Consider the following 24,456-nt stretch of genomic DNA (forward strand, 5'->3'; position numbering starts at 1 on the left):
ACCCTCAACAATTGGAGAAGTTCATCAGATTAGGGGGTATAGCTCAGTGGTAGAGCATTTGACTGCAGATCAAGAGGTCCCCAGTTCAAATCTGGGTGCCCCCTCTTTAAGCAAATTCAAAATGATCACTATTTCATACTGGCAACAATTGTTGAATAAACTACAACCCCATAGCAATGCAACTAAGGGCTTATTTTAGTTTGTTAAAATTACTATACTTTTAACTGTTTAATTTAATCATTTTCTTAGAAAATGCCAACTCCTCTGTAGAGGACACAGAAATGAATCACCCTGAATGACGATCCAGACGATATATATGAAACGAGATGCACTCTCAACAATTGGAGAAGTTCATCAGATTAGGGGGTATAGCTCAGTGGTAGAGCATTTGACTGCAGATCAAGAGGTCCCCAGTTCAAATCTGGGTGCCCCCTCTTTAAACAGATTCGAAATGATCACCATTTCAAACTGTTAGCAAATATTGCAAACACTACAACCCCATAGCAATCCAACTAAGGGCTTGGTTTAGTTTGTTGAAGTTACTTTACTTTTAACGGTTTAATTTAAAAAGTTACTTAAGAAATGCCAACTCGTCTGTAGAGGACAAAGTAATGAATCCCCCTGAATGACGATCCAAACAATCCAATTATATGAAAAGAGATGCACACTGAACATGTGGAGCATCTCATCAGATGTGGGGGTATAGCTCAGTGGTAGAGCATTTGACTGCAGATCAAGAGGTCCCCAGTTCAAATCTGGGTGCCCCCTCTTTAACCAAATTCAAAATGATCACTATTTCATACTGGCAACAATTGTTGAATAAACTACAAGCCAATAGCAATGCAACTAAGGGCTTATTTTAGTTTGTTAAAATTACTATACTTTTAACTGTTTAATTTAATCATTTTCTTAGAAAATGCCAACTCCTCTGTAGAGAACACAGTAATGAATCACCCTGAATGACGATCCAGACGATATATATGAAACGAGATGCACACTCAACAATTGGAGAAGTTCATCAGATTAGGGGGTATAGCTCAGTGGTAGAGCATTTGACTGCAGATCAAGAGGTCCCCAGTTCAAATCTGGGTGCCCCCTCTTTAAACAGATTCGAAATGATCACCATTTCAAACTGTTAGCAAATATTGCAAACACTACAACCCCATAGCAATCCAACTAAGGGCTTGGTTTAGTTTGTTGAAGTTACTTTACTTTTAACGGTTTAATTTAAAAAGTTACTTAAGAAATGCCAACTCGTCTGTAGAGGACAAAGTAATGAATCCCCCTGAATGACGATCCAAACAATCCAATTATATGAAAAGAGATGCACACTGAACATGTGGAGCATCTCATCAGATGTGGGGGTATAGCTCAGTGGTAGAGCATTTGACTGCAGATCAAGAGGTCCCCAGTTCAAATCTGGGTGCCCCCTCTTTAAACAAATTCGAAATGATCACCATTTCAAACTGTCAGCAAATATTGCAAACAATACAACCCCATAGCAATCCAACTAAGGGCTTGGTTTAGTTTGTTGAAGTTACTATACTTTTAACGGTTTAATTTAATCATTTTCTTAGAAAATGCCAACTCCTCTGTAGAGGACACAGTAATGAATCCCCCTGAAATGACGATCCAGACAATATATATGAAACGAGATGCACACTCAACAATTGGAGCATCTCATCAGATGTGGGGGTATAGCTCAGTGGTAGAGCATTTGACTGCAGATCAAGAGGTCCCCAGTTCAAATCTGGGTGCCCCCTGTTTAAGCAAATTCAAAATGATCACTATTTCATACTGGCAACAATTGTTGAATAAACTACAACCCCATAGCAATGCAACTAAGGGCTTATTTTAGTTTGTTAAAATTACTATACTTTTAACTGTTTAATTTAATCATTTTCTTAGAAAATGCCAACTCCTCTGTAGAGGACACAGAAATGAATCACCCTGAATGACGATCCAGACGATATATATGAAACGAGATGCACTCTCAACAATTGGAGAAGTTCATCAGATTAGGGGGTATAGCTCAGTGGTAGAGCATTTGACTGCAGATCAAGAGGTCCCCAGTTCAAATCTGGGTGCCCCCTCTTTAAACAGATTCGAAATGATCACCATTTCAAACTGTTAGCAAATATTGCAAACACTACAACCCCATAGCAATCCAACTAAGGGCTTGGTTTAGTTTGTTGAAGTTACTTTACTTTTAACGGTTTAATTTAAAAAGTTACTTAAGAAATGCCAACTCGTCTGTAGAGGACAAAGTAATGAATCCCCCTGAATGACGATCCAAACAATCCAATTATATGAAAAGAGATGCACACTGAACATGTGGAGCATCTCATCAGATGTGGGGGTATAGCTCAGTGGTAGAGCATTTGACTGCAGATCAAGAGGTCCCCAGTTCAAATCTGGGTGCCCCCTCTTTAACCAAATTCAAAATGATCACTATTTCATACTGGCAACAATTGTTGAATAAACTACAAGCCAATAGCAATGCAACTAAGGGCTTATTTTAGTTTGTTAAAATTACTATACTTTTAACTGTTTAATTTAATCATTTTCTTAGAAAATGCCAACTCCTCTGTAGAGAACACAGTAATGAATCACCCTGAATGACGATCCAGACGATATATATGAAACGAGATGCACACTCAACAATTGGAGAAGTTCATCAGATTAGGGGGTATAGCTCAGTGGTAGAGCATTTGACTGCAGATCAAGAGGTCCCCAGTTCAAATCTGGGTGCCCCCTCTTTAAACAGATTCGAAATGATCACCATTTCAAACTGTTAGCAAATATTGCAAACACTACAACCCCATAGCAATCCAACTAAGGGCTTGGTTTAGTTTGTTGAAGTTACTTTACTTTTAACGGTTTAATTTAAAAAGTTACTTAAGAAATGCCAACTCGTCTGTAGAGGACAAAGTAATGAATCCCCCTGAATGACGATCCAAACAATCCAATTATATGAAAAGAGATGCACACTGAACATGTGGAGCATCTCATCAGATGTGGGGGTATAGCTCAGTGGTAGAGCATTTGACTGCAGATCAAGAGGTCCCCAGTTCAAATCTGGGTGCCCCCTCTTTAAACAAATTCGAAATGATCACCATTTCAAACTGTCAGCAAATATTGCAAACAATACAACCCCATAGCAATCCAACTAAGGGCTTGGTTTAGTTTGTTGAAGTTACTATACTTTTAACGGTTTAATTTAATCATTTTCTTAGAAAATGCCAACTCCTCTGTAGAGGACACAGTAATGAATCCCCCTGAAATGACGATCCAGACAATATATATGAAACGAGATGCACACTCAACAATTGGAGCATCTCATCAGATGTGGGGGTATAGCTCAGTGGTAGAGCATTTGACTGCAGATCAAGAGGTCCCCAGTTCAAATCTGGGTGCCCCCTGTTTAAGCAAATTCAAAATGATCACTATTTCATACTGGCAACAATTGTTGAATAAACTACAACCCCATAGCAATGCAACTAAGGGCTTATTTTAGTTTGTTAAAATTACTATACTTTTAACTGTTTAATTTAATCATTTTCTTAGAAAATGCCAACTCCTCTGTAGAGGACACAGAAATGAATCACCCTGAATGACGATCCAGACGATATATATGAAACGAGATGCACTCTCAACAATTGGAGAAGTTCATCAGATTAGGGGGTATAGCTCAGTGGTAGAGCATTTGACTGCAGATCAAGAGGTCCCCAGTTCAAATCTGGGTGCCCCCTCTTTAAACAGATTCGAAATGATCACCATTTCAAACTGTTAGCAAATATTGCAAACACTACAACCCCATAGCAATTCAACTAAGGGCTTGGTTTAGTTTGTTGAAGTTACTTTACTTTTAACGGTTTAATTTAAAAAGTTACTTAAGAAATGCCAACTCGTCTGTAGAGGACAAAGTAATGAATCCCCCTGAATGACGATCCAGACAATCCAATTATATGAAAAGAGATGCACACTGAACATGTGGAGCATCTCATCAGATGTGGGGGTATAGCTCAGTGGTAGAGCATTTGACTGCAGATCAAGAGGTCCCCAGTTCAAATCTGGGTGCCCCCTCTTTAAGCAAATTCAAAATGATCACTATTTCATACTGGCAACAATTGTTGAATAAACTACAAGCCAATAGCAATGCAACTAAGGGCTTATTTTAGTTTGTTAAAATTACTATACTTTTAACTGTTTAATTTAATCATTTTCTTAGAAAATGCCAACTCCTCTGTAGAGGACACAGAAATAAATCACCCTGAATGACGATCCAGACGATATATATGAAACGAGATGCACTCTCAACAATTGGAGAAGTTCATCAGATTAGGGGGTATAGCTCAGTGGTAGAGCATTTGACTGCAGATCAAGAGGTCCCCAGTTCAAATCTGGGTGCCCCCTCTTTAAACAGATTCGAAATAATCACCATTTCCAACTGTTAGCAAATATTGCAAACACTACAACCCCATAGCATTCCTACTAAGGGCTTGGATTAGTTTGTTGAAGTTACTATACTTTTAATGGTTTAATTTCATCATTTTCTTAGAAAATGCCAACTCGTCTGTAGAGGACACAGTAATAAATCCCCCTGAATGACGATCCAAACAATCCAATTATATGAAAAGAGATGCACACTGAACATGTGGAGCATCTCATCAGATGTGGGGGTATAGCTCAGTGGTAGAGCATTTGACTGCAGATCAAGAGGTCCCCAGTTCAAATCTGGGTGCCCCCTCTTTAAACATATTCGAAATGATCACCATTTCAAACTGTTAGCAAATATTGCAAACACTACAACCCCAAAGCAATCCAACTAAGGCCTTGATTTAGTTTGTTGAAGTTACTATACTATTAACGGTTTAATTTAATCATTTTCTTAGAAAATGCCAACTCGTCTGTAGAGGACACAGTAATAAATCCCCCTGAATGACGATCCAAACAATCCAATTATATGAAAAGAGATGCACACTGAACATGTGGAGCATCTCATCAGATGTGGGGGTATAGCTCAGTGGTAGAGCATTTGACTGCAGATCAAGAGGTCCCCAGTTCAAATCTGGGTGCCCCCTCTTTAAGCATATTCAAAATGATCACTATTTCATACTGGCAACAATTGTTGAATAAACTACAAGCCAATAGCAATGCAACTAAGGGCTTATTTTAGTTTGTTAAAATTACTATACTTTTAACTGTTTAATTTAATCATTTTCTTAGAAAATGCCAACTCCTCTGTAGAGAACACAGTAATGAATCACCCTGAATGACGATCCAGACGATATATATGAAACGAGATGCACCCTCAACAATTGGAGAAGTTCATCAGATTAGGGGGTATAGCTCAGTGGTAGAGCATTTGACTGCAGATCAAGAGGTCCCCAGTTCAAATCTGGGTGCCCCCTCTTTAAACAGATTCAAAATAATCACTATTTCATACTGGCAACATTTGTTGAATAAACTACAAGCCAATAGCAATGCAACTAAGGGCTTATTTAAGTTTGTTAAAATTACTATACTTTTAACTGTTTAATTTAATCATTTACTTAAAAAATGCTACCTCGTCTGTAGAGGACACAGTAATGAATCCCCCTGAATGACGATCCAGACAATCCAATTATATGAAAAGAGATGCACACTGAACATGTGGAGCATCTCATCAGATGTGGGGGTATAGCTCAGTGGTAGAGCATTTGACTGCAGATCAAGAGGTCCCCAGTTCAAATCTGGGTGCCCCCTCTTTAAGCAAATTCAAAATGATCACTATTTCATACTGGCAACAATTGTTGAATAAACTACAAGCCAATAGCAATGCAACTAAGGGCTTATTTTAGTTTGTTAAAATTACTATACTTTTAACTGTTTAATTTAATCATTTTCTTAGAAAATGCCAACTCCTCTGTAGAGGACACAGAAATAAATCACCCTGAATGACGATCCAGACGATATATATGAAACGAGATGCACTCTCAACAATTGGAGAAGTTCATCAGATTAGGGGGTATAGCTCAGTGGTAGAGCATTTGACTGCAGATCAAGAGGTCCCCAGTTCAAATCTGGGTGCCCCCTCTTTAAACAGATTCGAAATAATCACCATTTCCAACTGTTAGCAAATATTGCAAACACTACAACCCCATAGCAATCCTACTAAGGGCTTGGATTAGTTTGTTGAAGTTACTATACTTTTAATGGTTTAATTTCATCATTTTCTTAGAAAATGCCAACTCGTCTGTAGAGGACACAGTAATAAATCCCCCTGAATGACGATCCAAACAATCCAATTATATGAAAAGAGATGCACACTGAACATGTGGAGCATCTCATCAGATGTGGGGGTATAGCTCAGTGGTAGAGCATTTGACTGCAGATCAAGAGGTCCCCAGTTCAAATCTGGGTGCCCCCTCTTTAAACATATTCGAAATGATCACCATTTCAAACTGTTAGCAAATATTGCAAACACTACAACCCCAAAGCAATCCAACTAAGGCCTTGATTTAGTTTGTTGAAGTTACTATACTATTAACGGTTTAATTTAATCATTTTCTTAGAAAATGCCAACTCGTCTGTAGAGGACACAGTAATAAATCCCCCTGAATGACGATCCAAACAATCCAATTATATGAAAAGAGATGCACACTGAACATGTGGAGCATCTCATCAGATGTGGGGGTATAGCTCAGTGGTAGAGCATTTGACTGCAGATCAAGAGGTCCCCAGTTCAAATCTGGGTGCCCCCTCTTTAAGCATATTCAAAATGATCACTATTTCATACTGGCAACAATTGTTGAATAAACTACAAGCCAATAGCAATGCAACTAAGGGCTTATTTTAGTTTGTTAAAATTACTATACTTTTAACTGTTTAATTTAATCATTTTCTTAGAAAATGCCAACTCCTCTGTAGAGAACACAGTAATGAATCACCCTGAATGACGATCCAGACGATATATATGAAACGAGATGCACCCTCAACAATTGGAGAAGTTCATCAGATTAGGGGGTATAGCTCAGTGGTAGAGCATTTGACTGCAGATCAAGAGGTCCCCAGTTCAAATCTGGGTGCCCCCTCTTTAAGCAAATTCAAAATGATCACTATTTCATACTGGCAACAATTGTTGAATAAACTACAACCCCATAGCAATGCAACTAAGGGCTTATTTTAGTTTGTTAAAATTACTATACTTTTAACTGTTTAATTTAATCATTTTCTTAGAAAATGCCAACTCCTCTGTAGAGGACACAGAAATGAATCACCCTGAATGACGATCCAGACGATATATATGAAACGAGATGCACTCTCAACAATTGGAGAAGTTCATCAGATTAGGGGGTATAGCTCAGTGGTAGAGCATTTGACTGCAGATCAAGAGGTCCCCAGTTCAAATCTGGGTGCCCCCTCTTTAAACAGATTCGAAATGATCACCATTTCAAACTGTTAGCAAATATTGCAAACACTACAACCCCATAGCAATCCAACTAAGGGCTTGGTTTAGTTTGTTGAAGTTACTTTACTTTTAACGGTTTAATTTAAAAAGTTACTTAAGAAATGCCAACTCGTCTGTAGAGGACAAAGTAATGAATCCCCCTGAATGACGATCCAAACAATCCAATTATATGAAAAGAGATGCACACTGAACATGTGGAGCATCTCATCAGATGTGGGGGTATAGCTCAGTGGTAGAGCATTTGACTGCAGATCAAGAGGTCCCCAGTTCAAATCTGGGTGCCCCCTCTTTAAGCAAATTCAAAATGATCACTATTTCATACTGGCAACAATTGTTGAATAAACTACAACCCCATAGCAATGCAACTAAGGGCTTATTTTAGTTTGTTAAAATTACTATACTTTTAACTGTTTAATTTAATCATTTTCTTAGAAAATGCCAACTCCTCTGTAGAGGACACAGTAATGAATCCCCCTGAAATGACGATCCAGACAATATATATGAAACGAGATGCACACTCAACAATTGGAGCATCTCATCAGATGTGGGGGTATAGCTCAGTGGTAGAGCATTTGACTGCAGATAAAGAGGTCCCCAGTTCAAATCTGGGTGCCCCCTCTTTAAACAGATTCGAAATAATCACCATTTCCAACTGTTAGCAAATATTGCAAACACTACAACCCCATAGCAATCCTACTAAGGGCTTGGTTTAGTTTGTTGAAGTTACTATACTTTTAATGGTTTAATTTAATCATTTTCTTAGAAAATGCCAACTCGTCTGTAGAGGACACAGTAATAAATCCCCCTGAATGACGATCCAAACAATCCAATTATATGAAAAGAGATGCACACTGAACATGTGGAGCATCTCATCAGATGTGGGGGTATAGCTCAGTGGTAGAGCATTTGACTGCAGATCAAGAGGTCCCCAGTTCAAATCTGGGTGCCCCCTCTTTAAGCATATTCAAAATGATCACTATTTTATACTGGCAACAATTGTTGAATAAACTACACGCCAATAGCAATTCAACTAAGGGCTTATTTTAGTTTGTTAGAATTACTTTACTTTTAACGGTTTAATTTAAAAAGTTACTTAGGAAATGCCAACTCGTCTGTAGAGGACACAGTAATGAATCCCCCTGAATGACGATCCAAACAATCCAATTATATGAAAAGAGATGCACACTGAACATGTGGAGCATCTCATCAGATGTGGGGGTATAGCTCAGTGGTAGAGCATTTGACTGCAGATCAAGAGGTCCCCAGTTCAAATCTGGGTGCCCCCTCTTTAAGCAAATTCAAAATGATCACTATTTCATACTGGCAACAATTGTTGAATAAACTACAACCCCATAGCAATGCAACTAAGGGCTTATTTTAGTTTGTTAAAATTACTATACTTTTAACTGTTTAATTTAATCATTTTCTTAGAAAATGCCAACTCCTCTGTAGAGGACACAGAAATGAATCACCCTGAATGACGATCCAGACGATATATATGAAACGAGATGCACTCTCAACAATTGGAGAAGTTCATCAGATTAGGGGGTATAGCTCAGTGGTAGAGCATTTGACTGCAGATCAAGAGGTCCCCAGTTCAAATCTGGGTGCCCCCTCTTTAAACATATTCGAAATGATCACCATTTCAAACTGTTAGCAAATATTGCAAACACTACAACCCCAAAGCAATCCAACTAAGGGCTTGGTTTAGTTTGTTGAAGATAATATTAACGGTTTAATTTAATCATTTTCTTAGAAAATGCCAACTCCTCTGTAGAGGACACAGTAATGAATCCCCCTGAAATGACGATCCAGACAATATATATGAAACGAGATGCACACTCAACAATTGGAGCATCTCATCAGATGTGGGGGTATAGCTCAGTGGTAGAGCATTTGACTGCAGATCAAGAGGTCCCCAGTTCAAATCTGGGTGCCCCCTCTTTAAACATATTCGAAATGATCACCATTTCAAACTGTTAGCAAATATTGCAAACACTACAACCCCAAAGCAATCCAACTAAGGGCTTGGTTTAGTTTGTTGAAGTTACTATACTATTAACGGTTTAATTTAATCATTTTCTTAGAAAATGCCAACTCCTCTGTAGAGGACACAGTAATGAATCCCCCTGAATGACGATCCAGACAATCCAATTATATGAAAAGAGATGCACACTGAACATGTGGAGCATCTCATCAGATGTGGGGGTATAGCTCAGTGGTAGAGCATTTGACTGCAGATCAAGAGGTCCCCAGTTCAAATCTGGGTGCCCCCTCTTTAAACAGATTCGAAATGATCACCATTTCAAACTGTTAGCAAATATTGCAAACACTACAACCCCATAGCAATCCAACTAAGGGCTTGGTTTAGTTTGTTGAAGTTACTTTACTTTTAACGGTTTAATTTAAAAAGTTACTTAAGAAATGCCAACTCGTCTGTAGAGGACAAAGTAATGAATCCCCCTGAATGACGATCCAAACAATCCAATTATATGAAAAGAGATGCACACTGAACATGTGGAGCATCTCATCAGATGTGGGGGTATAGCTCAGTGGTAGAGCATTTGACTGCAGATCAAGAGGTCCCCAGTTCAAATCTGGGTGCCCCCTCTTTAAGCAAATTCAAAATGATCACTATTTCATACTGGCAACAATTGTTGAATAAACTACAACCCCATAGCAATGCAACTAAGGGCTTATTTTAGTTTGTTAAAATTACTATACTTTTAACTGTTTAATTTAATCATTTTCTTAGAAAATGCCAACTCCTCTGTAGAGGACACAGTAATGAATCCCCCTGAAATGACGATCCAGACAATATATATGAAACGAGATGCACACTCAACAATTGGAGCATCTCATCAGATGTGGGGGTATAGCTCAGTGGTAGAGCATTTGACTGCAGATCAAGAGGTCCCCAGTTCAAATCTGGGTGCCCCCTCTTTAAGCATATTCAAAATGATCACTATTTTATACTGGCAACAATTGTTGAATAAACTACAAGCCAATAGCAATTCAACTAAGGGCTTATTTTAGTTTGTTAGAATTACTTTACTTTTAACGGTTTAATTTAAAAAGTTACTTAGGAAATGCCAACTCGTCTGTAGAGGACACAGTAATGAATCCCCCTGAATGACGATCCAAACAATCCAATTATATGAAAAGAGATGCACACTGAACATGTGGAGCATCTCATCAGATGTGGGGGTATAGCTCAGTGGTAGAGCATTTGACTGCAGATCAAGAGGTCCCCAGTTCAAATCTGGGTGCCCCCTCTTTAAGCAAATTCAAAATGATCACTATTTCATACTGGCAACAATTGTTGAATAAACTACAACCCCATAGCAATGCAACTAAGGGCTTATTTTAGTTTGTTAAAATTACTATACTTTTAACTGTTTAATTTAATCATTTTCTTAGAAAATGCCAACTCCTCTGTAGAGGACACAGAAATGAATCACCCTGAATGACGATCCAGACGATATATATGAAACGAGATGCACTCTCAACAATTGGAGAAGTTCATCAGATTAGGGGGTATAGCTCAGTGGTAGAGCATTTGACTGCAGATCAAGAGGTCCCCAGTTCAAATCTGGGTGCCCCCTCTTTAAACAGATTCGAAATAATCACCATTTCCAACTGTTAGCAAATATTGCAAACACTACAACCCCATAGCAATCCTACTAAGGGCTTGGATTAGTTTGTTGAAGTTACTATACTTTTAATGGTTTAATTTCATCATTTTCTTAGAAAATGCCAACTCGTCTGTAGAGGACACAGTAATAAATCCCCCTGAATGACGATCCAAACAATCCAATTATATGAAAAGAGATGCACACTGAACATGTGGAGCATCTCATCAGATGTGGGGGTATAGCTCAGTGGTAGAGCATTTGACTGCAGATCAAGAGGTCCCCAGTTCAAATCTGGGTGCCCCCTCTTTAAACATATTCGAAATGATCACCATTTCAAACTGTTAGCAAATATTGCAAACACTACAACCCCAAAGCAATCCAACTAAGGCCTTGATTTAGTTTGTTGAAGTTACTATACTATTAACGGTTTAATTTAATCATTTTCTTAGAAAATGCCAACTCGTCTGTAGAGGACACAGTAATAAATCCCCCTGAATGACGATCCAAACAATCCAATTATATGAAAAGAGATGCACACTGAACATGTGGAGCATCTCATCAGATGTGGGGGTATAGCTCAGTGGTAGAGCATTTGACTGCAGATCAAGAGGTCCCCAGTTCAAATCTGGGTGCCCCCTCTTTAAACATATTCGAAATGATCACCATTTCAAACTGTTAGCAAATATTGCAAACACTACAACCCCAAAGCAATCCAACTAAGGGCTTGGTTTAGTTTGTTGAAGTTACTATACTATTAACGGTTTAATTTAATCATTTTCTTAGAAAATGCCAACTCCTCTGTAGAGGACACAGTAATAAATCCCCCTGAATGACGATCCAGACAATCCAATTATATGAAAAGAGATGCACACTGAACATGTGGAGCATCTCATCAGATGTGGGGGTATAGCTCAGTGGTAGAGCATTTGACTGCAGATCAAGAGGTCCCCAGTTCAAATCTGGGTGCCCCCTCTTTAAACAGATTCGAAATGATCACCATTTCAAACTGTTAGCAAATATTGCAAACACTACAACCCCATAGCAATCCAACTAAGGGCTTGGTTTAGTTTGTTGAAGTTACTTTACTTTTAACGGTTTAATTTAAAAAGTTACTTAAGAAATGCCAACTCGTCTGTAGAGGACAAAGTAATGAATCCCCCTGAATGACGATCCAAACAATCCAATTATATGAAAAGAGATGCACACTGAACATGTGGAGCATCTCATCAGATGTGGGGGTATAGCTCAGTGGTAGAGCATTTGACTGCAGATCAAGAGGTCCCCAGTTCAAATCTGGGTGCCCCCTCTTTAAACAAATTCGAAATGATCACCATTTCAAACTGTCAGCAAATATTGCAAACAATACAACCCCATAGCAATCCAACTAAGGGCTTCAAATCTGGGTGCCCCCTCTTTAAACATATTCGAAATGATCACCATTTCAAACTGTTAGCAAATATTGCAAACACTACAACCCCAAAGCAATCCAACTAAGGGCTTGGTTTAGTTTGTTGAAGTTACTATACTATTAACGGTTTAATTTAATCATTTTCTTAGAAAATGCCAACTCCTCTGTAGAGGACACAGTAATGAATCCCCCTGAAATGACGATCCAGACAATATATATGAAACGAGATGCACACTCAACAATTGGAGAAGTTTATGGAAACGAGATGCACACTCAACAATTGGAGCATTTCTTCAGATGTGGGGGTATAGCTCAGTGGTAGAGCATTTGACTGCAGATCAAGAGGTCCCCAGTTCAAATCTGGGTGCCCCCTCTTTAATTAAATTCAAAATTATCTCCATTTCACGCTGGCAACAATTGTTGAATAAACTACAACCCCATAGCAATGCAACTAAGGGCTTATTTTAGTTTGTTAAAATTACTATACTTTTAACTGTTTAATTTAATCATTTTCTTAGAAAATGCTACCTCGTCTGTAGAGGACACAGTAATGAATCCCCCTGAATGACGATCCAAACAATCCAATTATATGAAAAGAGATGCACACTGAACATGTGGAGCATCTCATCAGATGTGGGGGTATAGCTCAGTGGTAGAGCATTTGACTGCAGATCAAGAGGTCCCCAGTTCAAATCTGGGTGCCCCCTCTTTAAGCATATTCAAAATGATCACTATTTCATACTAGCAACAATTGTTGAATAAACTACAAGCCAATAGCAATGCAACTAAGGGCTTATTTTAGTTTGTTAAAATTACTATACTTTTAACTGTTTAATTTAATCATTTTCTTAGAAAATGCCAACTCCTCTGTAGAGGACACAGTAATGAATCACCCTGAATGACGATCCAGACGATATATATGAAACGAGATGCACCCTCAACAATTGGAGAAGTTCATCAGATTAGGGGGTATAGCTCAGTGGTAGAGCATTTGACTGCAGATCAAGAGGTCCCCAGTTCAAATCTGGGTGCCCCCTCTTTAAGCAAATTAAAAATGATCACTATTTCATACTGGCAACAATTGTTGAATAAACTACAACCCCATAGCAATGCAACTAAGGGCTTATTTTAGTTTGTTAAAATTACTATACTTTTAACTGTTTAATTTAATCATTTTCTTAGAAAATGCCAACTCCTCTGTAGAGGACACAGAAATGAATCACCCTGAATGACGATCCAGACGATATATATGAAACGAGATGCACTCTCAACAATTGGAGAAGTTCATCAGATTAGGGGGTATAGCTCAGTGGTAGAGCATTTGACTGCAGATCAAGAGGTCCCCAGTTCAAATCTGGGTGCCCCCTGTTTAAGCAAATTCAAAATGATCACTATTTCATACTGGCAACAATTGTTGAATAAACTACAACCCCATAGCAATGCAACTAAGGGCTTATTTTAGTTTGTTAAAATTACTATACTTTTAACTGTTTAATTTAATCATTTTCTTAGAAAATGCCAACTCCTCTGTAGAGGACACAGTAATGAATCCCCCTGAAATGACGATCCAGACAATATATATGAAACGAGATGCACACTCAACAATTGGAGCATCTCATCAGATGTGGGGGTATAGCTCAGTGGTAGAGCATTTGACTGCAGATCAAGAGGTCCCCAGTTCAAATCTGGGTGCCCCCTCTTTAAACAGATTCGAAATGATCACCATTTCAAACTGTTAGCAAATATTGCAAACACTACAACCCCATAGCAATCCAACTAATGGCTTGGTTTAGTTTGTTGAAGTTACTATACTTTTAACGGTTTAATTTAATCATTTTCTTAGAAAATGCCAACTCGTCGGTAGAGGACACAGTAATGAATGCCCCTGAATGACGATCCAGACAATATATATATAAAACGAGATGCACCCTCAACAATTGGAGAAGTTCATCAGATTAGGGGGTATAGCTCAGTGGTAGAGCATTTGACTGCAGATCAAGAGGTCCCCAGTTCAAATCTGGGTGCCCCCTCTTTAAGCAAATTCAAAATGATCACTATTTCATACTGGCAACAATTGTTGAATAAACTACAACCCCATAGCAATGCAACTAAGGGCTTATTTTAGTTTGTTAAAATTACTATACTTTTAACTGTTTAATTTAATCATTTTCTTAGAAAATGCCAACTCCTCTGTAGAGGACACAGTAATGAATCCCCCTGAATGACGATCCAGACGATATATATGAAACGAGATGCACTCTCAACAATTGGAGAAGTTCATCAGATTAGGGGGTATAGCTCAGTGGTAGAGCATTTGACTGCAGATCAAGAGGTCCCCAGTTCAAATCTGGGTGCCCCCTCTTTAAACAGATTCGAAATGATCACCATTTCAAACTGTTAGCAAATATTGCAAACACTACAACCCCATAGCAATCCAACTAAGGGCTTGGTTTAGTTTGTTGAAGTTACTTTACTTTTAACGGTTTAATTTAAAAAGTTACTTAAGAAATGCCAACTCGTCTGTAGAGGACAAAGTAATGAATCCCCCTGAATGACGATCCAAACAATCCAATTATATGAAAAGAGATGCACACTGAACATGTGGAGCATCTCATCAGATGTGGGGGTATAGCTCAGTGGTAGAGCATTTGACTGCAGATCAAGAGGTCCCCAGTTCAAATCTGGGTGCCCCCTCTTTAAACAAATTCGAAATGATCACCATTTCAAACTGTCAGCAAATATTGCAAACAATACAACCCCATAGCAATCCAACTAAGGGCTTCAAATCTGGGTGCCCCCTCTTTAAACATATTCGAAATGATCACCATTTCAAACTGTTAGCAAATATTGCAAACACTACAACCCCAAAGCAATCCAACTAAGGGCTTGGTTTAGTTTGTTGAAGTTACTATACTATTAACGGTTTAATTTAATCATTTTCTTAGAAAATGCCAACTCCTCTGTAGAGGACACAGTAATGAATCCCCCTGAAATGACGATCCAGACAATATATATGAAACGAGATGCACACTCAACAATTGGAGAAGTTTATGGAAACGAGATGCACACTCAACAATTGGAGCATTTCTTCAGATGTGGGGGTATAGCTCAGTGGTAGAGCATTTGACTGCAGATCAAGAGGTCCCCAGTTCAAATCTGGGTGCCCCCTCTTTAATTAAATTCAAAATTATCTCCATTTCACGCTGGCAACAATTGTTGAATAAACTACAACCCCATAGCAATGCAACTAAGGGCTTATTTTAGTTTGTTAAAATTACTATACTTTTAACTGTTTAATTTAATCATTTTCTTAGAAAATGCTACCTCGTCTGTAGAGGACACAGTAATGAATCCCCCTGAATGACAATCCAAACAATCCAATTATATGAAAAGAGATGCACACTGAACATGTGGAGCATCTCATCAGATGTGGGGGTATAGCTCAGTGGTAGAGCATTTGACTGCAGATCAAGAGGTCCCCAGTTCAAATCTGGGTGCCCCCTCTTTAAGCATATTCAAAATGATCACTATTTCATACTAGCAACAATTGTTGAATAAACTACAAGCCAATAGCAATGCAACTAAGGGCTTATTTTAGTTTGTTAAAATTACTATACTTTTAACTGTTTAATTTAATCATTTTCTTAGAAAATGCCAACTCCTCTGTAGAGGACACAGTAATGAATCACCCTGAATGACGATCCAGACGATATATATGAAACGAGATGCACCCTCAACAATTGGAGAAGTTCATCAGATTAGGGGGTATAGCTCAGTGGTAGAGCATTTGACTGCAGATCAAGAGGTCCCCAGTTCAAATCTGGGTGCCCCCTCTTTAAGCAAATTAAAAATGATCACTATTTCATACTGGCAACAATTGTTGAATAAACTACAACCCCATAGCAATGCAACTAAGGGCTTATTTTAGTTTGTTAAAATTACTATACTTTTAACTGTTTAATTTAATCATTTTCTTAGAAAATGCCAACTCCTCTGTAGAGGACACAGAAATGAATCACCCTGAATGACGATCCAGACGATATATATGAAACGAGATGCACTCTCAACAATTGGAGAAGTTCATCAGATTAGGGGGTATAGCTCAGTGGTAGAGCATTTGACTGCAGATCAAGAGGTCCCCAGTTCAAATCTGGGTGCCCCCTGTTTAAGCAAATTCAAAATGATCACTATTTCATACTGGCAACAATTGTTGAATAAACTACAACCCCATAGCAATGCAACTAAGGGCTTATTTTAGTTTGTTAAAATTACTATACTTTTAACTGTTTAATTTAATCATTTTCTTAGAAAATGCCAACTCCTCTGTAGAGGACACAGTAATGAATCCCCCTGAAATGACGATCCAGACAATATATATGAAACGAGATGCACACTCAACAATTGGAGCATCTCATCAGATGTGGGGGTATAGCTCAGTGGTAGAGCATTTGACTGCAGATCAAGAGGTCCCCAGTTCAAATCTGGGTGCCCCCTCTTTAAACAGATTCGAAATGATCACCATTTCAAACTGTTAGCAAATATTGCAAACACTACAACCCCATAGCAATCCAACTAATGGCTTGGTTTAGTTTGTTGAAGTTACTATACTTTTAACGGTTTAATTTAATCATTTTCTTAGAAAATGCCAACTCGTCGGTAGAGGACACAGTAATGAATGCCCCTGAATGACGATCCAGACAATATATATATAAAACGAGATGCACACTCAACAATTGGAGCAGTTCATCAGACTATGGGGTATAGCTCAGTGGTAGAGCATTTGACTGCAGATCAAGAGGTCCCCAGTTCAAATCTGGGTGCCCCCTCTTTAAACAAATTCAAAATGATCACCATTTCACGCTGGCAACATTTGTTGAATAAACTACAAGCCAATAGCAATGCAACTAAGGGCTTATTTAAGTTTGTTAAAATTACTATACTTTTAACTGTTTAATTTAATCATTTACTTAAAAAATTCTACCTCGTCTGTAGAGGACACAGTAATGAATCCCCCTGAATGACGATCCAGACAATCCAATTATATGAAAAGAGATGCACACTGAACATGTGGAGCATCTCATCAGATGTGGGGGTATAGCTCAGTGGTAGAGCATTTGACTGCAGATCAAGAGGTCCCCAGTTCAAATCTGGGTGCCCCCTCTTTAAACAGATTCGAAATGATCACCATTTCAAACTGTTAGCAAATATTGCAAACACTACAACCCCATAGCAATCCAACTAAGGGCTTGGTTTAGTTTGTTGAAGTTACTTTACTTTTAACGGTTTAATTTAAAAAGTTACTTAAGAAATGCCAACTCGTCTGTAGAGGACAAAGTAATGAATCCCCCTGAATGACGATCCAAACAATCCAATTATATGAAAAGAGATGCACACTGAACATGTGGAGCATCTCATCAGATGTGGGGGTATAGCTCAGTGGTAGAGCATTTGACTGCAGATCAAGAGGTCCCCAGTTCAAATCTGGGTGCCCCCTCTTTAAACATATTCGAAATGATCACCATTTCAAACTGTTAGCAAATATTGCAAACACTACAACCCCAAAGCAATCCAACTAAGGGCTTGGTTTAGTTTGTTGAAGTTACTATACTATTAACGGTTTAATTTAATCATTTTCTTAGAAAATGCCAACTCCTCTGTAGAGGACACAGTAATGAATCCCCCTGAAATGACGATCCAGACAATATATATGAAACGAGATGCACACTCAACAATTGGAGAAGTTTATGGAAACGAGATGCACACTCAACAATTGGAGCATTTCTTCAGATGTGGGGGTATAGCTCAGTGGTAGAGCATTTGACTGCAGATCAAGAGGTCCCCAGTTCAAATCTGGGTGCCCCCTCTTTAATTAAATTCAAAATTATCTCCATTTCACGCTGGCAACAATTGTTGAATAAACTACAACCCCATAGCAATGCAACTAAGGGCTTATTTTAGTTTGTTAAAATTACTATACTTTTAACTGTTTAATTTAATCATTTTCTTAGAAAATGCTACCTCGTCTGTAGAGGACACAGTAATGAATCCCACTGAATGACGATCCAAACAATCCAATTATATGAAAAGAGATGCACACTGAACATGTGGAGCATCTCATCAGATGTGGGGGTATAGCTCAGTGGTAGAGCATTTGACTGCAGATCAAGAGGTCCCCAGTTCAAATCTGGGTGCCCCCTCTTTAAGCATATTCAAAATGATCACTATTTCATACTAGCAACAATTGTTGAATAAACTACAAGCCAATAGCAATGCAACTAAGGGCTTATTTTAGTTTGTTAAAATTACTATACTTTTAACTGTTTAATTTAATCATTTTCTTAGAAAATGCCAACTCCTCTGTAGAGGACACAGTAATGAATCACCCTGAATGACGATCCAGACGATATATATGAAACGAGATGCACCCTCAACAATTGGAGAAGTTCATCAGATTAGGGGGTATAGCTCAGTGGTAGAGCATTTGACTGCAGATCAAGAGGTCCCCAGTTCAAATCTGGGTGCCCCCTCTTTAAGCAAATTAAAAATGATCACTATTTCATACTGGCAACAATTGTTGAATAAACTACAACCCCATAGCAATGCAACTAAGGGCTTATTTTAGTTTGTTAAAATTACTATACTTTTAACTGTTTAATTTAATCATTTTCTTAGAAAATGCCAACTCCTCTGTAGAGGACACAGAAATGAATCACCCTGAATGACGATCCAGACGATATATATGAAACGAGATGCACTCTCAACAATTGGAGAAGTTCATCAGATTAGGGGGTATAGCTCAGTGGTAGAGCATTTGACTGCAGATCAAGAGGTCCCCAGTTCAAATCTGGGTGCCCCCTCTTTAAACAAATTCGAAATGATCACCATTTCAAACTGTCAGCAAATATTGCAAACACTACAACCCCATAGCAATCCAACTAAGGGTTTAGTTTGTTGAAGTTACTTTACTTTTAACGGTTTAATTTAAAAAGTTACTTAAGAAATGCCAACTCGTCTGTAGAGGACAAAGTAATGAATCCCCCTGAATGACGATCCAAACAATCCAATTATATGAAAAGAGATGCACACTGAACATGTGGAGCATCTCATCAGATGTGGGGGTATAGCTCAGTGGTAGAGCATTTGACTGCAGATCAAGAGGTCCCCAGTTCAAATCTGGGTGCCCCCTGTTTAAGCAAATTCAAAATGATCACTATTTCATACTGGCAACAATTGTTGAATAAACTACAACCCCATAGCAATGCAACTAAGGGCTTATTTTAGTTTGTTAAAATTACTATACTTTTAACTGTTTAATTTAATCATTTTCTTAGAAAATGCCAACTCCTCTGTAGAGGACACAGTAATGAATCCCCCTGAAATGACGATCCAGACAATATATATGAAACGAGATGCACACTCAACAATTGGAGCATCTCATCAGATGTGGGGGTATAGCTCAGTGGTAGAGCATTTGACTGCAGATCAAGAGGTCCCCAGTTCAAATCTGGGTGCCCCCTCTTTAAACAGATTCGAAATGATCACCATTTCAAACTGTTAGCAAATATTGCAAACACTACAACCCCATAGCAATCCAACTAATGGCTTGGTTTAGTTTGTTGAAGTTACTATACTTTTAACGGTTTAATTTAATCATTTTCTTAGAAAATGCCAACTCGTCGGTAGAGGACACAGTAATGAATGCCCCTGAATGACGATCCAGACAATATATATATAAAACGAGATGCACACTCAACAATTGGAGCAGTTCATCAGACTATGGGGTATAGCTCAGTGGTAGAGCATTTGACTGCAGATCAAGAGGTCCCCAGTTCAAATCTGGGTGCCCCCTCTTTAAACAAATTCAAAATGATCACTATTTCACGCTGGCAACATTTGTTGAATAAACTACAAGCCAATAGCAATGCAACTAAGGGCTTATTTAAGTTTGTTAAAATTACTATACTTTTAACTGTTTAATTTAATCATTTACTTAAAAAATGCTACCTCGTCTGTAGAGGACACAGTAATGAATCCCCCTGAATGACGATCCAGACAATCCAATTATATGAAAAGAGATGCACACTGAACATGTGGAGCATCTCATCAGATGTGGGGGTATAGCTCAGTGGTAGAGCATTTGACTGCAGATCAAGAGGTCCCCAGTTCAAATCTGGGTGCCCCCTCTTTAAACAGATTCGAAATGATCACCATTTCAAACTGTTAGCAAATATTGCAAACACTACAACCCCATAGCAATCCAACTAAGGATTTAGTTTGTTGAAGTTACTTTACTTTTAACGGTTTAATTTAAAAAGTTACTTAAGAAATGCCAACTCGTCTGTAGAGGACAAAGTAATGAATCCCCCTGAATGACGATCCAAACAATCCAATTATATGAAAAGAGATGCACACTGAACATGTGGAGCATCTCATCAGATGTGGGGGTATAGCTCAGTGGTAGAGCATTTGACTGCAGATCAAGAGTTCCCCAGTTCAAATCTGGGTGCCCCCTGTTTAAGCAAATTCAAAATGATCACTATTTCATACTGGCAACAATTGTTGAATAAACTACAACCCCATAGCAATGCAACTAAGGGCTTATTTTAGTTTGTTAAAATTACTATACTTTTAACTGTTTAATTTAATCATTTTCTTAGAAAATGCCAACTCCTCTGTAGAGGACACAGTAATGAATCCCCCTGAAATGACGATCCAGACAATATATATGAAACGAGATGCACACTCAACAATTGGAGCATCTCATCAGATGTGGGGGTATAGCTCAGTGGTAGAGCATTTGACTGCAGATCAAGAGGTCCCCAGTTCAAATCTGGGTGCCCCCTCTTTAAACAGATTCGAAATGATCACCATTTCAAACTGTTAGCAAATATTGCAAACACTACAACCCCATAGCAATCCAACTAATGGCTTGGTTTAGTTTGTTGAAGTTACTATACTTTTAACGGTTTAATTTAATCATTTTCTTAGAAAATGCCAACTCGTCGGTAGAGGACACAGTAATGAATGCCCCTGAATGACGATCCAGACAATATATATATAAAACGAGATGCACACTCAACAATTGGAGCAGTTCATCAGACTATGGGGTATAGCTCAGTGGTAGAGCATTTGACTGCAGATCAAGAGGTCCCCAGTTCAAATCTGGGTGCCCCCTCTTTAAACAGATTCGAAATAATCACCATTTCCAACTGTTAGCAAATATTGCAAACACTACAACCCCATAGCAATCCTACTAAGGGCTTGGTTTAGTTTGTTGAAGTTACTATACTTTTAATGGTTTAATTTAATCATTTTCTTAGAAAATGCCAACTCGTCTGTAGAGGACACAGTAATAAATCCCCCTGAATGACGATCCAAACAATCCAATTATATGAAAAGAGATGCACACTGAACATGTGGAGCATCTCATCAGATGTGGGGGTATAGCTCAGTGGTAGAGCATTTGACTGCAGATCAAGAGGTCCCCAGTTCAAATCTGGGTGCCCCCTCTTTAAACATATTCGAAATGATCACCATTTCAAACTGTTAGCAAATATTGCAAACACTACAACCCCAAAGCAATCCAACTAAGGGCTTGGTTTAGTTTGTTGAAGTTACTATACTATTAACGGTTTAATTTAATCATTTTCTTAGAAAATGCCAACTCCTCTGTAGAGGACACAGTAATGAATCCCCCTGAAATGACGATCCAGACAATATATATGAAACGAGATGCACACTCAACAATTGGAGAAGTTTATGGAAACGAGATGCACACTCAACAATTGGAGCATTTCTTCAGATGTGGGGGTATAGCTCAGTGGTAGAGCATTTGACTGCAGATCAAGAGGTCCCCAGTTCAAATCTGGGTGCCCCCTCTTTAATTAAATTCAAAATTATCTCCATTTCACGCTGGCAACAATTGTTGAATAAACTACAACCCCATAGCAATGCAACTAAGGGCTTATTTTAGTTTGTTAAAATTACTATACTTTTAACTGTTTAATTTAATCATTTTCTTAGAAAATGCCAACTCCTCTGTAGAGGACACAGTAATGAATCCCCCTGAAATGACGATCCAGACAATATATATGAAACGAGATGCACACTCAACAATTGGAGAAGTTTATGGAAACGAGATGCACACTCAACAATTGGAGCATTTCTTCAGATGTGGGGGTATAGCTCAGTGGTAGAGCATTTGACTGCAGATCAAGAGGTCCCCAGTTCAAATCTGGGTGCCCCCTCTTTAATTAAATTCAAAATTATCTCCATTTCACGCTGGCAACAATTGTTGAATAAACTACAACCCCATAGCAATGCAACTAAGGGCTTATTTTAGTTTGTTAAAATTACTATACTTTTAACTGTTTAATTTAATCATTTTCTTAGAAAATGCTACCTCGTCTGTAGAGGACACAGTAATGAATCCCACTGAATGACGATCCAAACAATCCAATTATATGAAAAGAGATGCACACTGAACATGTGGAGCATCTCATCAGATGTGGGGGTATAGCTCAGTGGTAGAGCATTTGACTGCAGATCAAGAGGTCCCCAGTTCAAATCTGGGTGCCCCCTCTTTAAGCATATTCAAAATGATCACTATTTCATACTAGCAACAATTGTTGAATAAACTACAAGCCAATAGCAATGCAACTAAGGGCTTATTTTAGTTTGTTAAAATTACTATACTTTTAACTGTTTAATTTAATCATTTTCTTAGAAAATGCCAACTCCTCTGTAGAGGACACAGTAATGAATCACCCTGAATGACGATCCAGACGATATATATGAAACGAGATGCACCCTCAACAATTGGAGAAGTTCATCAGATTAGGGGGTATAGCTCAGTGGTAGAGCATTTGACTGCAGATCAAGAGGTCCCCAGTTCAAATCTGGGTGCCCCCTCTTTAAGCAAATTAAAAATGATCACTATTTCATACTGGCAACAATTGTTGAATAAACTACAACCCCATAGCAATGCAACTAAGGGCTTATTTTAGTTTGTTAAAATTACTATACTTTTAACTGTTTAATTTAATCATTTTCTTAGAAAATGCCAACTCCTCTGTAGAGGACACAGAAATGAATCACCCTGAATGACGATCCAGACGATATATATGAAACGAGATGCACTCTCAACAATTGGAGAAGTTCATCAGATTAGGGGGTATAGCTCAGTGGTAGAGCATTTGACTGCAGATCAAGAGGTCCCCAGTTCAAATCTGGGTGCCCCCTCTTTAAACAAATTCGAAATGATCACCATTTCAAACTGTCAGCAAATATTGCAAACACTACAACCCCATAGCAATCCAACTAAGGGTTTAGTTTGTTGAAGTTACTTTACTTTTAACGGTTTAATTTAAAAAGTTACTTAAGAAATGCCAACTCGTCTGTAGAGGACAAAGTAATGAATCCCCCTGAATGACGATCCAAACAATCCAATTATATGAAAAGAGATGCACACTGAACATGTGGAGCATCTCATCAGATGTGGGGGTATAGCTCAGTGGTAGAGCATTTGACTGCAGATCAAGAGGTCCCCAGTTCAAATCTGGGTGCCCCCTGTTTAAGCAAATTCAAAATGATCACTATTTCATACTGGCAACAATTGTTGAATAAACTACAACCCCATAGCAATGCAACTAAGGGCTTATTTTAGTTTGTTAAAATTACTATACTTTTAACTGTTTAATTTAATCATTTTCTTAGAAAATGCCAACTCCTCTGTAGAGGACACAGTAATGAATCCCCCTGAAATGACGATCCAGACAATATATATGAAACGAGATGCACACTCAACAATTGGAGCATCTCATCAGATGTGGGGGTATAGCTCAGTGGTAGAGCATTTGACTGCAGATCAAGAGGTCCCCAGTTCAAATCTGGGTGCCCCCTCTTTAAACAGATTCGAAATGATCACCATTTCAAACTGTTAGCAAATATTGCAAACACTA

At 38.3% G+C, this 24,456-nt stretch overlaps 73 non-coding genes across 73 annotated transcripts; all 73 read left to right on the forward strand.

Annotated features, from left to right (window-relative positions):
- The first annotated feature begins 32 nt into the window (after window positions 1-32).
- On the forward strand, window positions 33-104 carry trnac-gca (transfer RNA cysteine (anticodon GCA)). Its single transcript has one exon. It is a non-coding gene; the product is annotated as a tRNA-Cys (tRNA).
- Window positions 105-362: 258 nt separating this feature from the next.
- trnac-gca (transfer RNA cysteine (anticodon GCA)) lies at window positions 363-434 on the forward strand. The gene has a single exon. It is a non-coding gene; the product is annotated as a tRNA-Cys (tRNA).
- A 262-nt stretch (window positions 435-696) lies between these two features.
- Window positions 697-768, forward strand: trnac-gca (transfer RNA cysteine (anticodon GCA)). The gene has a single exon. It is a non-coding gene; the product is annotated as a tRNA-Cys (tRNA).
- A 258-nt stretch (window positions 769-1,026) lies between these two features.
- On the forward strand, window positions 1,027-1,098 carry trnac-gca (transfer RNA cysteine (anticodon GCA)). Its single transcript has one exon. It is a non-coding gene; the product is annotated as a tRNA-Cys (tRNA).
- A 262-nt stretch (window positions 1,099-1,360) lies between these two features.
- Window positions 1,361-1,432, forward strand: trnac-gca (transfer RNA cysteine (anticodon GCA)). The gene has a single exon. It is a non-coding gene; the product is annotated as a tRNA-Cys (tRNA).
- Window positions 1,433-1,691: 259 nt separating this feature from the next.
- Window positions 1,692-1,763, forward strand: trnac-gca (transfer RNA cysteine (anticodon GCA)). The gene has a single exon. It is a non-coding gene; the product is annotated as a tRNA-Cys (tRNA).
- Window positions 1,764-2,021: 258 nt separating this feature from the next.
- trnac-gca (transfer RNA cysteine (anticodon GCA)) lies at window positions 2,022-2,093 on the forward strand. Its single transcript has one exon. It is a non-coding gene; the product is annotated as a tRNA-Cys (tRNA).
- Window positions 2,094-2,355: 262 nt separating this feature from the next.
- Window positions 2,356-2,427, forward strand: trnac-gca (transfer RNA cysteine (anticodon GCA)). The gene has a single exon. It is a non-coding gene; the product is annotated as a tRNA-Cys (tRNA).
- A 258-nt stretch (window positions 2,428-2,685) lies between these two features.
- Window positions 2,686-2,757, forward strand: trnac-gca (transfer RNA cysteine (anticodon GCA)). The gene has a single exon. It is a non-coding gene; the product is annotated as a tRNA-Cys (tRNA).
- A 262-nt stretch (window positions 2,758-3,019) lies between these two features.
- Window positions 3,020-3,091, forward strand: trnac-gca (transfer RNA cysteine (anticodon GCA)). Its single transcript has one exon. It is a non-coding gene; the product is annotated as a tRNA-Cys (tRNA).
- A 259-nt stretch (window positions 3,092-3,350) lies between these two features.
- On the forward strand, window positions 3,351-3,422 carry trnac-gca (transfer RNA cysteine (anticodon GCA)). The gene has a single exon. It is a non-coding gene; the product is annotated as a tRNA-Cys (tRNA).
- Window positions 3,423-3,680: 258 nt separating this feature from the next.
- On the forward strand, window positions 3,681-3,752 carry trnac-gca (transfer RNA cysteine (anticodon GCA)). The gene has a single exon. It is a non-coding gene; the product is annotated as a tRNA-Cys (tRNA).
- A 262-nt stretch (window positions 3,753-4,014) lies between these two features.
- trnac-gca (transfer RNA cysteine (anticodon GCA)) lies at window positions 4,015-4,086 on the forward strand. The gene has a single exon. It is a non-coding gene; the product is annotated as a tRNA-Cys (tRNA).
- A 258-nt stretch (window positions 4,087-4,344) lies between these two features.
- Window positions 4,345-4,416, forward strand: trnac-gca (transfer RNA cysteine (anticodon GCA)). Its single transcript has one exon. It is a non-coding gene; the product is annotated as a tRNA-Cys (tRNA).
- Window positions 4,417-4,678: 262 nt separating this feature from the next.
- Window positions 4,679-4,750, forward strand: trnac-gca (transfer RNA cysteine (anticodon GCA)). Its single transcript has one exon. It is a non-coding gene; the product is annotated as a tRNA-Cys (tRNA).
- Window positions 4,751-5,012: 262 nt separating this feature from the next.
- Window positions 5,013-5,084, forward strand: trnac-gca (transfer RNA cysteine (anticodon GCA)). The gene has a single exon. It is a non-coding gene; the product is annotated as a tRNA-Cys (tRNA).
- A 258-nt stretch (window positions 5,085-5,342) lies between these two features.
- trnac-gca (transfer RNA cysteine (anticodon GCA)) lies at window positions 5,343-5,414 on the forward strand. Its single transcript has one exon. It is a non-coding gene; the product is annotated as a tRNA-Cys (tRNA).
- A 262-nt stretch (window positions 5,415-5,676) lies between these two features.
- On the forward strand, window positions 5,677-5,748 carry trnac-gca (transfer RNA cysteine (anticodon GCA)). Its single transcript has one exon. It is a non-coding gene; the product is annotated as a tRNA-Cys (tRNA).
- A 258-nt stretch (window positions 5,749-6,006) lies between these two features.
- Window positions 6,007-6,078, forward strand: trnac-gca (transfer RNA cysteine (anticodon GCA)). Its single transcript has one exon. It is a non-coding gene; the product is annotated as a tRNA-Cys (tRNA).
- A 262-nt stretch (window positions 6,079-6,340) lies between these two features.
- Window positions 6,341-6,412, forward strand: trnac-gca (transfer RNA cysteine (anticodon GCA)). Its single transcript has one exon. It is a non-coding gene; the product is annotated as a tRNA-Cys (tRNA).
- A 262-nt stretch (window positions 6,413-6,674) lies between these two features.
- Window positions 6,675-6,746, forward strand: trnac-gca (transfer RNA cysteine (anticodon GCA)). Its single transcript has one exon. It is a non-coding gene; the product is annotated as a tRNA-Cys (tRNA).
- A 258-nt stretch (window positions 6,747-7,004) lies between these two features.
- On the forward strand, window positions 7,005-7,076 carry trnac-gca (transfer RNA cysteine (anticodon GCA)). The gene has a single exon. It is a non-coding gene; the product is annotated as a tRNA-Cys (tRNA).
- Window positions 7,077-7,334: 258 nt separating this feature from the next.
- trnac-gca (transfer RNA cysteine (anticodon GCA)) lies at window positions 7,335-7,406 on the forward strand. The gene has a single exon. It is a non-coding gene; the product is annotated as a tRNA-Cys (tRNA).
- Window positions 7,407-7,668: 262 nt separating this feature from the next.
- On the forward strand, window positions 7,669-7,740 carry trnac-gca (transfer RNA cysteine (anticodon GCA)). The gene has a single exon. It is a non-coding gene; the product is annotated as a tRNA-Cys (tRNA).
- Window positions 7,741-7,999: 259 nt separating this feature from the next.
- Window positions 8,000-8,071, forward strand: trnac-gca (transfer RNA cysteine (anticodon GCA)). The gene has a single exon. It is a non-coding gene; the product is annotated as a tRNA-Cys (tRNA).
- A 262-nt stretch (window positions 8,072-8,333) lies between these two features.
- Window positions 8,334-8,405, forward strand: trnac-gca (transfer RNA cysteine (anticodon GCA)). The gene has a single exon. It is a non-coding gene; the product is annotated as a tRNA-Cys (tRNA).
- A 262-nt stretch (window positions 8,406-8,667) lies between these two features.
- trnac-gca (transfer RNA cysteine (anticodon GCA)) lies at window positions 8,668-8,739 on the forward strand. Its single transcript has one exon. It is a non-coding gene; the product is annotated as a tRNA-Cys (tRNA).
- Window positions 8,740-8,997: 258 nt separating this feature from the next.
- On the forward strand, window positions 8,998-9,069 carry trnac-gca (transfer RNA cysteine (anticodon GCA)). The gene has a single exon. It is a non-coding gene; the product is annotated as a tRNA-Cys (tRNA).
- Window positions 9,070-9,323: 254 nt separating this feature from the next.
- Window positions 9,324-9,395, forward strand: trnac-gca (transfer RNA cysteine (anticodon GCA)). Its single transcript has one exon. It is a non-coding gene; the product is annotated as a tRNA-Cys (tRNA).
- Window positions 9,396-9,657: 262 nt separating this feature from the next.
- On the forward strand, window positions 9,658-9,729 carry trnac-gca (transfer RNA cysteine (anticodon GCA)). The gene has a single exon. It is a non-coding gene; the product is annotated as a tRNA-Cys (tRNA).
- A 262-nt stretch (window positions 9,730-9,991) lies between these two features.
- trnac-gca (transfer RNA cysteine (anticodon GCA)) lies at window positions 9,992-10,063 on the forward strand. Its single transcript has one exon. It is a non-coding gene; the product is annotated as a tRNA-Cys (tRNA).
- A 259-nt stretch (window positions 10,064-10,322) lies between these two features.
- Window positions 10,323-10,394, forward strand: trnac-gca (transfer RNA cysteine (anticodon GCA)). Its single transcript has one exon. It is a non-coding gene; the product is annotated as a tRNA-Cys (tRNA).
- Window positions 10,395-10,656: 262 nt separating this feature from the next.
- Window positions 10,657-10,728, forward strand: trnac-gca (transfer RNA cysteine (anticodon GCA)). The gene has a single exon. It is a non-coding gene; the product is annotated as a tRNA-Cys (tRNA).
- A 258-nt stretch (window positions 10,729-10,986) lies between these two features.
- trnac-gca (transfer RNA cysteine (anticodon GCA)) lies at window positions 10,987-11,058 on the forward strand. Its single transcript has one exon. It is a non-coding gene; the product is annotated as a tRNA-Cys (tRNA).
- Window positions 11,059-11,320: 262 nt separating this feature from the next.
- trnac-gca (transfer RNA cysteine (anticodon GCA)) lies at window positions 11,321-11,392 on the forward strand. Its single transcript has one exon. It is a non-coding gene; the product is annotated as a tRNA-Cys (tRNA).
- A 262-nt stretch (window positions 11,393-11,654) lies between these two features.
- Window positions 11,655-11,726, forward strand: trnac-gca (transfer RNA cysteine (anticodon GCA)). The gene has a single exon. It is a non-coding gene; the product is annotated as a tRNA-Cys (tRNA).
- A 262-nt stretch (window positions 11,727-11,988) lies between these two features.
- trnac-gca (transfer RNA cysteine (anticodon GCA)) lies at window positions 11,989-12,060 on the forward strand. The gene has a single exon. It is a non-coding gene; the product is annotated as a tRNA-Cys (tRNA).
- A 262-nt stretch (window positions 12,061-12,322) lies between these two features.
- Window positions 12,323-12,394, forward strand: trnac-gca (transfer RNA cysteine (anticodon GCA)). The gene has a single exon. It is a non-coding gene; the product is annotated as a tRNA-Cys (tRNA).
- A 403-nt stretch (window positions 12,395-12,797) lies between these two features.
- Window positions 12,798-12,869, forward strand: trnac-gca (transfer RNA cysteine (anticodon GCA)). Its single transcript has one exon. It is a non-coding gene; the product is annotated as a tRNA-Cys (tRNA).
- Window positions 12,870-13,131: 262 nt separating this feature from the next.
- On the forward strand, window positions 13,132-13,203 carry trnac-gca (transfer RNA cysteine (anticodon GCA)). The gene has a single exon. It is a non-coding gene; the product is annotated as a tRNA-Cys (tRNA).
- A 258-nt stretch (window positions 13,204-13,461) lies between these two features.
- trnac-gca (transfer RNA cysteine (anticodon GCA)) lies at window positions 13,462-13,533 on the forward strand. Its single transcript has one exon. It is a non-coding gene; the product is annotated as a tRNA-Cys (tRNA).
- A 258-nt stretch (window positions 13,534-13,791) lies between these two features.
- Window positions 13,792-13,863, forward strand: trnac-gca (transfer RNA cysteine (anticodon GCA)). The gene has a single exon. It is a non-coding gene; the product is annotated as a tRNA-Cys (tRNA).
- Window positions 13,864-14,122: 259 nt separating this feature from the next.
- trnac-gca (transfer RNA cysteine (anticodon GCA)) lies at window positions 14,123-14,194 on the forward strand. Its single transcript has one exon. It is a non-coding gene; the product is annotated as a tRNA-Cys (tRNA).
- Window positions 14,195-14,454: 260 nt separating this feature from the next.
- On the forward strand, window positions 14,455-14,526 carry trnac-gca (transfer RNA cysteine (anticodon GCA)). The gene has a single exon. It is a non-coding gene; the product is annotated as a tRNA-Cys (tRNA).
- Window positions 14,527-14,784: 258 nt separating this feature from the next.
- Window positions 14,785-14,856, forward strand: trnac-gca (transfer RNA cysteine (anticodon GCA)). Its single transcript has one exon. It is a non-coding gene; the product is annotated as a tRNA-Cys (tRNA).
- Window positions 14,857-15,118: 262 nt separating this feature from the next.
- trnac-gca (transfer RNA cysteine (anticodon GCA)) lies at window positions 15,119-15,190 on the forward strand. Its single transcript has one exon. It is a non-coding gene; the product is annotated as a tRNA-Cys (tRNA).
- Window positions 15,191-15,593: 403 nt separating this feature from the next.
- trnac-gca (transfer RNA cysteine (anticodon GCA)) lies at window positions 15,594-15,665 on the forward strand. The gene has a single exon. It is a non-coding gene; the product is annotated as a tRNA-Cys (tRNA).
- A 262-nt stretch (window positions 15,666-15,927) lies between these two features.
- trnac-gca (transfer RNA cysteine (anticodon GCA)) lies at window positions 15,928-15,999 on the forward strand. Its single transcript has one exon. It is a non-coding gene; the product is annotated as a tRNA-Cys (tRNA).
- Window positions 16,000-16,257: 258 nt separating this feature from the next.
- Window positions 16,258-16,329, forward strand: trnac-gca (transfer RNA cysteine (anticodon GCA)). The gene has a single exon. It is a non-coding gene; the product is annotated as a tRNA-Cys (tRNA).
- A 258-nt stretch (window positions 16,330-16,587) lies between these two features.
- trnac-gca (transfer RNA cysteine (anticodon GCA)) lies at window positions 16,588-16,659 on the forward strand. The gene has a single exon. It is a non-coding gene; the product is annotated as a tRNA-Cys (tRNA).
- Window positions 16,660-16,918: 259 nt separating this feature from the next.
- Window positions 16,919-16,990, forward strand: trnac-gca (transfer RNA cysteine (anticodon GCA)). Its single transcript has one exon. It is a non-coding gene; the product is annotated as a tRNA-Cys (tRNA).
- A 260-nt stretch (window positions 16,991-17,250) lies between these two features.
- trnac-gca (transfer RNA cysteine (anticodon GCA)) lies at window positions 17,251-17,322 on the forward strand. The gene has a single exon. It is a non-coding gene; the product is annotated as a tRNA-Cys (tRNA).
- A 262-nt stretch (window positions 17,323-17,584) lies between these two features.
- On the forward strand, window positions 17,585-17,656 carry trnac-gca (transfer RNA cysteine (anticodon GCA)). The gene has a single exon. It is a non-coding gene; the product is annotated as a tRNA-Cys (tRNA).
- A 262-nt stretch (window positions 17,657-17,918) lies between these two features.
- trnac-gca (transfer RNA cysteine (anticodon GCA)) lies at window positions 17,919-17,990 on the forward strand. The gene has a single exon. It is a non-coding gene; the product is annotated as a tRNA-Cys (tRNA).
- Window positions 17,991-18,287: 297 nt separating this feature from the next.
- trnac-gca (transfer RNA cysteine (anticodon GCA)) lies at window positions 18,288-18,359 on the forward strand. Its single transcript has one exon. It is a non-coding gene; the product is annotated as a tRNA-Cys (tRNA).
- Window positions 18,360-18,621: 262 nt separating this feature from the next.
- On the forward strand, window positions 18,622-18,693 carry trnac-gca (transfer RNA cysteine (anticodon GCA)). The gene has a single exon. It is a non-coding gene; the product is annotated as a tRNA-Cys (tRNA).
- A 258-nt stretch (window positions 18,694-18,951) lies between these two features.
- On the forward strand, window positions 18,952-19,023 carry trnac-gca (transfer RNA cysteine (anticodon GCA)). Its single transcript has one exon. It is a non-coding gene; the product is annotated as a tRNA-Cys (tRNA).
- A 258-nt stretch (window positions 19,024-19,281) lies between these two features.
- Window positions 19,282-19,353, forward strand: trnac-gca (transfer RNA cysteine (anticodon GCA)). Its single transcript has one exon. It is a non-coding gene; the product is annotated as a tRNA-Cys (tRNA).
- Window positions 19,354-19,610: 257 nt separating this feature from the next.
- trnac-gca (transfer RNA cysteine (anticodon GCA)) lies at window positions 19,611-19,682 on the forward strand. The gene has a single exon. It is a non-coding gene; the product is annotated as a tRNA-Cys (tRNA).
- Window positions 19,683-19,941: 259 nt separating this feature from the next.
- Window positions 19,942-20,013, forward strand: trnac-gca (transfer RNA cysteine (anticodon GCA)). The gene has a single exon. It is a non-coding gene; the product is annotated as a tRNA-Cys (tRNA).
- Window positions 20,014-20,273: 260 nt separating this feature from the next.
- Window positions 20,274-20,345, forward strand: trnac-gca (transfer RNA cysteine (anticodon GCA)). The gene has a single exon. It is a non-coding gene; the product is annotated as a tRNA-Cys (tRNA).
- A 262-nt stretch (window positions 20,346-20,607) lies between these two features.
- Window positions 20,608-20,679, forward strand: trnac-gca (transfer RNA cysteine (anticodon GCA)). The gene has a single exon. It is a non-coding gene; the product is annotated as a tRNA-Cys (tRNA).
- A 257-nt stretch (window positions 20,680-20,936) lies between these two features.
- On the forward strand, window positions 20,937-21,008 carry trnac-gca (transfer RNA cysteine (anticodon GCA)). The gene has a single exon. It is a non-coding gene; the product is annotated as a tRNA-Cys (tRNA).
- Window positions 21,009-21,267: 259 nt separating this feature from the next.
- Window positions 21,268-21,339, forward strand: trnac-gca (transfer RNA cysteine (anticodon GCA)). Its single transcript has one exon. It is a non-coding gene; the product is annotated as a tRNA-Cys (tRNA).
- Window positions 21,340-21,599: 260 nt separating this feature from the next.
- On the forward strand, window positions 21,600-21,671 carry trnac-gca (transfer RNA cysteine (anticodon GCA)). The gene has a single exon. It is a non-coding gene; the product is annotated as a tRNA-Cys (tRNA).
- Window positions 21,672-21,933: 262 nt separating this feature from the next.
- trnac-gca (transfer RNA cysteine (anticodon GCA)) lies at window positions 21,934-22,005 on the forward strand. Its single transcript has one exon. It is a non-coding gene; the product is annotated as a tRNA-Cys (tRNA).
- A 297-nt stretch (window positions 22,006-22,302) lies between these two features.
- On the forward strand, window positions 22,303-22,374 carry trnac-gca (transfer RNA cysteine (anticodon GCA)). Its single transcript has one exon. It is a non-coding gene; the product is annotated as a tRNA-Cys (tRNA).
- Window positions 22,375-22,671: 297 nt separating this feature from the next.
- trnac-gca (transfer RNA cysteine (anticodon GCA)) lies at window positions 22,672-22,743 on the forward strand. The gene has a single exon. It is a non-coding gene; the product is annotated as a tRNA-Cys (tRNA).
- A 262-nt stretch (window positions 22,744-23,005) lies between these two features.
- trnac-gca (transfer RNA cysteine (anticodon GCA)) lies at window positions 23,006-23,077 on the forward strand. The gene has a single exon. It is a non-coding gene; the product is annotated as a tRNA-Cys (tRNA).
- Window positions 23,078-23,335: 258 nt separating this feature from the next.
- Window positions 23,336-23,407, forward strand: trnac-gca (transfer RNA cysteine (anticodon GCA)). The gene has a single exon. It is a non-coding gene; the product is annotated as a tRNA-Cys (tRNA).
- Window positions 23,408-23,665: 258 nt separating this feature from the next.
- Window positions 23,666-23,737, forward strand: trnac-gca (transfer RNA cysteine (anticodon GCA)). Its single transcript has one exon. It is a non-coding gene; the product is annotated as a tRNA-Cys (tRNA).
- A 257-nt stretch (window positions 23,738-23,994) lies between these two features.
- trnac-gca (transfer RNA cysteine (anticodon GCA)) lies at window positions 23,995-24,066 on the forward strand. The gene has a single exon. It is a non-coding gene; the product is annotated as a tRNA-Cys (tRNA).
- Window positions 24,067-24,325: 259 nt separating this feature from the next.
- Window positions 24,326-24,397, forward strand: trnac-gca (transfer RNA cysteine (anticodon GCA)). The gene has a single exon. It is a non-coding gene; the product is annotated as a tRNA-Cys (tRNA).
- Window positions 24,398-24,456: the final 59 nt, after the last annotated feature.

Source organism: Pungitius pungitius, chromosome 12, assembly GCF_949316345.1.
Source record: "Pungitius pungitius chromosome 12, fPunPun2.1, whole genome shotgun sequence".
Taxonomy (NCBI): Eukaryota; Metazoa; Chordata; class Actinopteri; order Perciformes; family Gasterosteidae; genus Pungitius; species Pungitius pungitius.